Source organism: Sus scrofa, chromosome Y (genome assembly GCF_054392235.1).
Source record: "Sus scrofa isolate SSC_HxYL_T2T_F1_AM1 chromosome Y, Sscrofa_HxYL_maternal_Yorkshire_Landrace_v2.0, whole genome shotgun sequence".
Classification (NCBI taxonomy): Eukaryota; Metazoa; Chordata; class Mammalia; order Artiodactyla; family Suidae; genus Sus; species Sus scrofa.
Window position 1 is genome coordinate 13,161,196 of NC_139402.1, and position 10,442 is coordinate 13,171,637.

The window sequence follows — 10,442 nt, forward strand, 5'->3', positions numbered from 1 at the left end:
ATCCATTCAATACAACCTGGACTATTTCAGAAATCACTTAACTCCCACTGTCTTTTTCCTTAGTTGCATTTTCTTTTTTGAAACCGTTATCATCAAGGAGGCATGTCAAATATTCCTGTCTAACTACCAAAATTTTCAAATATGGAAAAACCACAAAACAATCTGGCATTGAAAACCACTAAAAAGACAAAAGGACAACTAACAATGGGAGAAAATTGTTTCCGACCATGCAACTAAAAAGGGATTAATCTCTAAAATATAAAAACACCTTATACAATTCAACCACAAAAAAGCCAACAACCCAATGGAATAGGGGGCAAAAGACCTGCATAGACATTCCACGAAAGAATATATATACAGATGGTCAGAAAGCACATAAAAAATTCTAAACATCATTGTTTCTTAGGGAAGTGAAAATACAAACTACTATGAGGTACCTTTCTCACCTGTCAGAATGGCCATCCTTAACAAGTCCACACATAAAAAAATGCTGGAGAGGGTGTGGAGAAAAGGAAACTCTCCTACACTGATGAAAGGAATGTCAATTGTTACAACCATTATGGAAACCACCATGGAAATACTTCAGAAAAGTAAGTATAGAACTAGTACCTGACCGACCCAGAAATCCCACTCTTGGGCATACAGCTGGAAAAAAACGTCCCTTGAAAAAGACACAAGCACATGTATGTTCATTGCATCACTGTCCACAAGAGCCAAGACAGGGAAATAACCTAAATGTCCATTGAGAAGATTGGACTAAGATGTGGTGTGTATGTGTTCCATATACACACACATACACACAATGGAACCCCGACTCAGCCATAAAAAAGAACAAAGTAATGCCATTTGCAGCAACATGGCTGGAATTAGAGAAGATCATGCTAAGTGAAGTTACTCAGAAAGAGGAAGGCGAATACAATACGATATCACATATGTGTGGACTGTAACAGATGGCACAAGTGGAACTTTCCACCTGAACGAAACTCATGAATGTGGACAACAGTGTTTGGGTTGCCAAAGGGGAGGCGGCAGGATTGTGATGGACTGGAAATCGGGGGTTAGAAAAGGTGCAAAGTATTGCATGTGGAGTGGGTATGCAATGAGATCATGCTGTAAATCAATGGAAAATACATGTAGTCATTTTGATGGAGCACAACGGAGGGTTATGTGAAAAAAAAAAGGATACGTACGTGTATGGGTGTGGGTCTTGGGTGGTTGGGGTGGTGTGTGCCTGGGTCACTTTGCTCAACAGTAGAAACTTGACAGAACATGGGAAACAAGCTATGATAGAAAAAATAAACATCATTTTAGAAAAAGAAACACAGCCCTTAATTGTTTCATAAATGAAGTAATTGCAACTATGAAGATGAACATATATGTTTATTTTTGAAATAAAGGAATTGCAGGAAATTGTTGACATTTGCAAGCATAAATGTTCATCTTCACTATCCTGCAGAATCTATAGACCGTTGATAGGTCAAAATTAGGATGGTGTTCAAATAATGAAGAGGATGGAGGTGTTGGCCTTGAGAGAGAGGCAGCAGAGGTATCAGTGGCCATTGGCAGTGGGAACCACGGATGGTTGGTTGGTTGAGGGTTAGACAAAGGGCCCTCTCTTGGTGGTATATTCTGATATCTGGTTGGAAAAGGGGACGGCTTCACCGTGATTCCAAAATAACCACTCGGGAAGGGAGAAATAAGGTGGTACTGAGACATGGAAGTGGTAGTTGTAATGAAATTCACAATGTGGCCGCTTGCTGGAGAGTAGCTTCTTTTGTGAGTGCGTATGAAACGTGGTCAACTGACTTAAAGTAGCATGTTGAGCCACGACAGTTTGTCCTGTGGTCTGGCTGATGCTGATGATGTAGAAGAAACGTCACTTCTCATGGGGGTAGTTTTATTGGAAATTCTCTGGCTGGTAGAAGGCCTTCTTACTAAAGGCACATGTAAATTTGTGGAGGTTGAAAATGCATTTTCTCCACGAGTTTCTGCTTCAAAATCAGAATTATGTTTATCCACCTTATGCCCTGTTCTAGAGTGCTTCTTGCTGCAACCTTGAAGTAGAGAAACCGATACTGGAGAAGCATTTTTATACGTGACTCTTCTTTTCCTCCTTACCAACAGTTGAGGACAGCCTCATTTAAAGTTTGGATTATGGTAGAACTGCAGCTAAAGCCAAGGAGAAATTTATTTAATGGTATTTGAAACCAAGACACGAGGAGACAGAAACCATAATATCTGACTCTTTGCATCATATGGAGTTAATATGAAACAATACACGTCTATTGCTAATATTTTCAAAAATGTTCTTAGTGGTCACAGCCAACTCTTGCCCTCAAGGAAAAATGTCGGGTATATTTACATTAATAGTATTAGGCTCTGTGGCCTGCATTTTTTGAGGTTCATTGACAAGCCTCAAGGAGGCTAGGACAATGATTTATCATCCCAAATATTTTATGACCAAGCCATCCTCAATTTAAAAATGTTGAACATGGATGTTCCTGTCGTGGCACAGTGGTTAACGCATCTGCCTTAGAACCATGGGTTTGCAGGTTTGATCCCTGGCCTTGCTCAGTGGGTTAAGGATCTGGTGTTGCCATGAGCTGAGGTATCGTTTGTAGATGTGGCTTGGATCCCACGTTGCTGTGGCTCTGGCAGAGGACAGGGGCTATAGCTCCAATTCAACCCCTAGCCTGGGAACCACCATATGCCATGGGAGTGGCTCAGGAAATGGCAAAAAGACAAAAAATAATCATCATAATAAAAATGGAACAGTACTTCATCCCACTTTCAAGGTCTACTTTGACCCTATATGGATGAACCTATTTGCACATGTCTAAAGAGAATTTTATACACTCCCTCTATATGTAGTAACTGGAAATTTCTTAATGCCATGATCCAAGCACAGACTTCATTTTCTTCTGCCAGAAAGTTAGCTAGTGAGGCAGATCTTTGAAAATTCCTTTGCAGCTTATTAAATGCATAGGGGTTAAGCTGTCAAACTCAGCTTTTCATACTCTCAGTTTCAAATATTCTGAATGGACCCTTTCTCTCCAGAACTTCTTTCTTGACGCGTTCTTCATTAATCACTATCAAGGTTCCATTTGCTTCCCACCAAGTGGACTTAAAGTGATCACTTTCAGCAGTTTTCCAAAGTTTTCTGGGAAAGGGCAGAGGAAGAAAATCATTGTCTTCATCTGGTTCAGAGGCACACAATGTGCGACATGGCTATTTTATCAGGGAGCCTTCAGACAAAGCCCGAAAAGCCGTTTCTTCAATCTGAGACCTCAAGTCCAAGTCCCCAGTGATTGAGTTATCACACCATGGAGATGTAAGGGAGGATTCTGAACCAGTTGGTGCATCTTTAGGAGGCACAGGTTGAATTTCTGAAGGAGCATGTGCCATCTCAGATTAGTTTCTCTGCAGCTACTCTTCTCAACAGCATGCTTTTTGAACTCTGCAGTTTTAAATGCTGCTTTGGTAAGCCTACAGAGATAAAATCGCCAATGCATCACAATGGTTGCTAAGCTAAGTAGCTGTCAGATGACAGGTCTCCTAGCAATCGGAGCCTAACCTTCAGTCAGTGCTTACTTTCCTATGAAATTGGTCCAGTTAACATAAAATATGAGCTCCTTACTTAAACAGTAACCCCCCTAACAAAAGTGAGGTCAGCAAAATCCCATTCCAATGGAATCTTTTTAATAAATAAGAAAACCCATCACATAAATAAATCCATTTCATCCCAGAAGTAAACATAAATTCCCTATTATAAACATACACATTTGGTGCCTGTTATTAAGGCCTGGAAAATGGGACCAAAAAAACCAGTAAAGTGAAACATATGGTATGTATCACTTCCCAGTTTATAACTAGAATCTATGCCGCATCTGTATTCAGAAAAATCTTAGCCAGGATTTCCCTAGCAGCTAGCTTGTTAAGAATCTGTTGTTGTCACCGCTGTGATCTGGGTTCAATCCCTGGCCTGGGAAATTCTGCATGCCCCAGGTGCAGTCCATAAAATAAAAATTAAAAAAAAAGAAATAAAGGAAACAAACACACACACACAAAAACACAACCTTTATCACTGAGCAAGGCATGGAAGGTCCCTGGGCACCAAGCAAAATATCTATAGCCATCGAGATATAGAAAGAGGGATAAATGCTGTGGTTAGGAGAGGAAATTTTGGGAAGCACCATCCAAAGGGATATGAGATTTCCTTGTGGATTGAGGCCAATATTTCACAACTGGAGAAGTGATGGGTGTACAACATTCTGAAGATAATATATGCCATTGCATTGAATACGTTAAAATTCATACACAATGTTTTCACATTGTTAAAAACTGACAGTGATTTGTTATCACTGATTTTAGCACATAGAGTTTTCTGTGTATCCTACGTAAGTAGTCTGTGTGTTAAACAATATTCCTAATATTTTCTCATTAGGATGGCTGAGAGGGGAATTCACAAGGCCAATTGGTATTCACTAGGGCATCAGAAAGTGAGGGGCTGAGCTCTAGATGGCATCACTGCAAGGAGGTGTTAAGCTTACAAAGCACCTGTGGTGGGAATCCGTGGTTGAAGTCCATGCTGGGAATCTGTTGCAGGGACAATGAAGAAGGAGGGGAAGGTCAAAGGATGTGTAACGGCTCGAGTCCCATGATGTAGAGCAGTTACTCCCTGTAAGAGGTTAAGCTCTGCAGGCAGTTGTTTCCCACAGGTCATTGTTTCTTGCTGCCCAACTTGAGCATCCACATACTGGGAGGGGGTCTCCACAGCAAGTCTCTCTGGTGAACAGCAGTGGTTGGGGTGTATGGGGGTCTGTCTCCATCCTCCTGGAAACCTGTCATTCAAGCCTTCCATTATATGGGATAGGGGTGACCATCTACTCTTCTCTATCTGCTTCCTGCTGGCCTGGGGTGACAAGTACTGGGTGGATGGACATGGTACAAGCTACCATAGAGGTTGGGAAGTAAAGAAAAATGAGTTTAAATAGGAGTTTAGGATGTAGGTTGATACCAGTATTGTTGAAGGAGGGCTTCCGTTTTATCTGAGGAGGTTTTAACACTTGGTGTAGTATTAACCCATAAATCACAGGTGCTATTGGTCATAACACATGTTGTCTCCTTTCTGTTGCTGTATGAGGAGACCTTGAAAATGTAAGGTTGCTGCTGCCAGTTGATGCTGCTTTGAGAAGCGTCAGTCGCATCATGTCTGACAGGTGACATAAACCCTAAGATCTTAGCCAGGCAAGGCTTGCCTAAAATTACTCCTGAAATATTTCCTCGTCTTCCTTGGATGTCTGGCCCACAGCTAGTCCATTCTGCCTTTTCTCCCTATTGGCCCATGCAGATGCCATGGTTAACGATCTCTGTATTTCTACATGAGAGAAGAGGCAAGAATTTGGGGCCATAGAAATGCTCACCTGAAATCGAACTGTCTGAAGACGTGTGCCTCTCTTCTGGTCTCCTCCCTGAGCTCTGCTCAGCAGGTGCTGCAGGGAAACAGCTGCTGTGGCTCAAGTTTTACTCCATGGAATGCCTGAAGGCAGGTGTTATACTTGAGGTCACAGTTGGCCATAAGCCCCCATGGTCATATATTTGCCCATAGTTTTGAGAGGCATTTCATGACCATTTCATCCCACGGTGCTAGGAATGAACATTCCTCATTCTGGCCAAGAGTTCACAGATAGGCCACTCAATGTGCTAATACTGGACAAGGCCATGTTAGGAGTAGCCAAAGGTCTCTGGACCACCTGTCTTGCTAGTCTATTACGGTCCAGGAAAGTATTCCTTCTTGTTGCACTTTCCCATACTTAGAGGTCACCGATCTCACATGGAACGGCCTATCATTTTCAGGGATTCAGGCACACATTGGAAATGCAGGAAATAGCAATTTTCTGAAAACAGTGAATAAAAATAACACAGAGACACTCATGCTGAGAGAAGGAATTCACAAAGAGAAAGACAAATACCATATGATATCACTGATATCTGCAAGCTACTATAAAGTGGAAATGAAGCTTTCCACAGAAAAGAAAAACATGGACTTTGAGAATAGATGTATGATTCAAGGGGGTGCAGGAGGCAGAAGGGAGGGAGTGGGAGTGAGTGGGAGCTTGGGGTTAATTGATGTAGACTATTGCCTTTGGAATGGATGAGCAGTGAGATCCTGCAGTGTAGCACTGGGAACTATGTCTATTTGCTTACGATGGAGCATGACAATGTGAGAAAATAGGGTACACGTGTGTGTATAACTGGCTCACAATGCTGTATAGTAGAAAATATAATGATGTATTGGGGAAATAAAATAAACATAAAACCTCTTTGGATAAGGAGTCAAAAATAATATAAGATATTTGTGGTCCATTAAAATATTATATAGAAAGAAGAATTGGTAATGTCATAAGTAAAAATTGAAAAGCTTCACCCAGAACAGACCAGTATTACCCTGTTGAGGTGGATTGGTCTGTCTCTTACCTTTAAAGGAAGTTTTATACTGGTTTGCCCAGTGTTCTTACCCTGTTTTTCCCTAGATGGCTTAAGTGTTCCCAATACAAGGAATCTTAATATTTAGATTAGTATAGATTTAATAATATAATTAATAAATTAAATTAGAAGTTATGTCAATTGGCTAAAGTTTCAATTCTTATTTATTGAGCTTTATTAGCATTAGATGAAATCATATTTCTGCCCTTGTGAGGGCAGGTATTATATTGCCCGGTGAGGTGATCCCACCAAGGATCATAAATAATTAGAGCTTTGGAGGGAAGAAACCCATCAATTTAAATCAGTAGGAAAACAAACAACAACATGGGTCAGGTGTGGCAATCTTGGGATAGTGGTATACTTCTGATGGTGTTTTCATTTTGTCCAGCCCTTGGTGTTTTGTTATTAGGGCCTTGTTATAAGGTGACTTTGAAGTCAGTAGTTCTCTCTGTAGACCAATGCAATGTAGAGGCCCTTCCTAAGTGAGAAATATCAATTTCAGAGTTATTTTATTCACATTATTAGAGCATATGTGGCTTAAGAATGCCTGATAAGGGAACTTTCATCTAGCCTGGAGACAACCATTTAAATGATACTTTTCCAGAGTGTCTAGCCCCCTGGTTATCATGGGGCATCTGATATTCTCCCAGAGGCAGATTACTGCAATCAGTTTCCCAAGCTTAGAATATTTTCTGATTAATCCAGCTAAACTTTGAAATATTGTCACATAGCATCAAAGAACTCTTTGGGAAGTTAGTTTTAGAAAGTGAACCCTAACCTCGAAACACAGAACTAGAATATGAATCACAAGGTTTTGCTCTAAACGGATCTTCATTTTTCAGAAAATATGGTCGCTTTAGAGTTGTAGAAGTTATACCCCAAAATGGGAAACACATTTCCTAAGTATTTCTTCTTCATTATTGGGTTTGCCTAGGAGCCAGGAAGAACCAAGTCACCTCTTGTATTTCCCATAGTCCTGGCTCTTTAATTCATAGGTATTGTTTACCTTTTTTTAATCTTTTTGCCTTTTCTAGAGCTGTTCCCATGGCATATGGTGGTTCTCAGGCTAGGGGTCTAATTGGAGCTACAGCCACCAGCCTATGCCAGAGCCACAGCAATATGGGGTCCGAGCCGCATCTGCAACCTACACCATAGCTCAAAGCAATGCCGGATTCTCAACCCACTGAGCAAGGCCAGGGACTGAATGTGCAACCTCATGGTTCCTAGTCAGATTCATTAACCACTGCTCCACAGTGGGAACTCCTATTGTTTACCTATATTAACTTCCCTGCTTTAAGGGCAGACTGTTAGCATGCACACAAGGGCATCAGGATGGCAAGTCTGACCATGAGGGGTTAATTTTTGAGCCATAATCCTATTGATTTTGTTCATACATTTCATTGCACAAATTGTCCCCTGTAAGTTACACTTCATAAGTTTGCAAAAAAATAACATATATATTTATATATATAAACACAAACACACACAGAAGAAAAATTTAAAACACCTGATCAAATAGAGTCATACTTTATTGTTTAACATTACTTATTCATTCAACCAAAGTAACAAAGGATTTCAAAAGCAAATGCAAATTAAAGACCAGCAAATTCATGTAACCTGTTATCAAAAGTTAAGGTTAAGAAAGTTAGTAAAACCTTCTTTTAACAGAGAGACAGAAACTAAATTCAAGTTTTGCACTAGCTTACCTTTAAAATTAGTTTACTTCATTAACGTGAATTCCCAATGCAGTCAGTTCTGACCAAGCACAAAAGTCCTTTCTCACTGTCCACTTCCCATAAAACTACCATCACTTTCTGCATCCATATTATTCTGTCTGCTACCGTTCCATTCAAAATACTAAGCTATAAGACACTTACTTTCTGTTCCCCTGGTAAAATGCAATTCCATTCCTCCTCCCTTCTTTACTGAAAAACCCATCAAACTTTCCTGGATGGACTTTTTATCATTTCTAAAAGCACATTCTTCCTGGTACAGAATGAATATCTCAGCACAGCACCAAAATACCAATCATAGTCTTAAGTGATGTTGTAGTCTCTTCTTCGTAACTGAAGTCTCAGTATCTGATTTGACTTTTATCAAACCTAGGTACAATATGTTATTATACTTATGTTGATGACTCTGAAGACCTGTGCACATAAGTTAAATCAACAAATTTTAACTTTAACATCAAATGTTAATTTAATACTGAATATTTTCCTGTTCATGCGAATCCAAAATTAACTTACCCTATGTATTTTGAGAATTACAGATTTTTGATGAATTAATTTTGGCAAAGTCATACATGCACAACACACACAAAATACACAAAACAGGAACCTCAGATTTCCCATTCCAAAGCTTCAGCCATGAAGAACCCACAACTGTGGATTCAAATTGCAATGAGAGACAGTGGATTCAAATTGGGATTCTGACAGATGGAACAAAACAAGATCACTTGTGTAGATGTTTAAACCCCTTACATAGTCTTTAATTGATGATGGTAATGATAATTTTAATAGTTCTTCCCCCAAAATAAATTTTTCTATGGTACATAATTTTGACCCAGTTACGCATACATGTACAAATTCTATTTTCACATATTGTCATGCTCCATCACAAATGACTAGACATAGGTGCCAGTGCTGCAGAGCAGGATCTCTTTACTCATCAATTCCAGAGGCAAAGTTTATATTTATTAACCCCAAGCTCCCAACCTACCCAATCCCTCCCCCATGGCAATAACAAAACTATTCTGCAAGTTCGTGAAGTACATTTGTGCCTTATATTAGGTTCCAGATATAAATGATATCACACGGTATCTGTCTTTCTCTTTCTGACTTACTTCACTCTGCATGAGAGTCTCTAGTTCCATCCATGTTGCCACAAATGGCATTATTTTGTTCTTTTTTATGACTGAGTAGTGTTCCATTTTGTATATCTACCATATCTTCCTAAGCAAGTCATCTGTCAATGGGCATTTGGGTTGTTTCCATGCCTTGGCTATTGTGAATAGAGATGCAATGTACATTTGAGTGCCTGTGTTTTTTAAGTAGAGTTTTGTCTGGATGTATGTGCAAGCATGGGATTGCTGGGTCATATGGTAGTTCTATGTAAGACTTCTAAGATACCTCCATACTGTTCTCCATAGTGGTTGTACCAGTTCACATTCCCACCAACAGTGCAGGAGGGTTCCCTTTTCCCCATGCCCCATCCAGCATTTGTTATTTGTGGATGTATTAGTGACAGCCATTCAGACCGGTGAGAGGTGGTGTCTCATGGGAGTTCTCATTTTCATGTGTCTAATAATCAGTGATGTTGAGCATTTTTTCATGTGATTGTTGGCCATTTGTACATCTTCCTTGGGAAAATGTCTGTTCAGGTCTTTTGCCAATTTTTCCATTGAGTTGTTGTTTTTGCTGTTTAGTGGTGTACGTTGCTTGTATATTCTAGACATTAAGACTCATCAGTGGCATCATTTGTGTCTATTTTCTCCCATTCCGCAAGTTGTCTTTTCGTTTTCTTTTTGGTTTCCTTTTCTGTGCCAAACTTGTAAGTTTGATTAGGTCCTATTGACTTATTTCTGCTCTTAATTCCATTGCTTTGGGACACTGACCTGAGAACATATCCATGAGGTTGATGTCAGAGAGCATTTGCCTATGTTCTCTTCCAGGATTTTGATGGTTGATTTTCTTATATTTAAGTCTTTACGCCTTTTTTCAGCTTATTTTCTTATGTAGTGTGAGGGCATGTTCTAGTTTCATTGATTTACATGCAGCTGTTCAGGCTTCCCAGCAATGCTTGCTGAAAAGACTGTATTTTTCCCATTTTATGTTCTCGCATCCTTCGTCAAATATTAGTTGGACCATAGGTGTCTGGGTTAATTTCTTGGTTCTCTAGTCTGTTGCATTGGTCTATATTTCTGTTTTGGTACCAGGACCACACTGTCTTGATGACTG

At 39.9% G+C, this 10,442-nt stretch overlaps 1 pseudogene; it reads right to left on the reverse strand.

Moving 5' to 3' along the window:
- Positions 1-1,380: 1,380 nt before the first annotated feature.
- On the reverse strand, positions 1,381-3,405 carry LOC146394375 (heat shock transcription factor, Y-linked-like; annotated as a pseudogene).
- Positions 3,406-10,442: the final 7,037 nt, after the last annotated feature.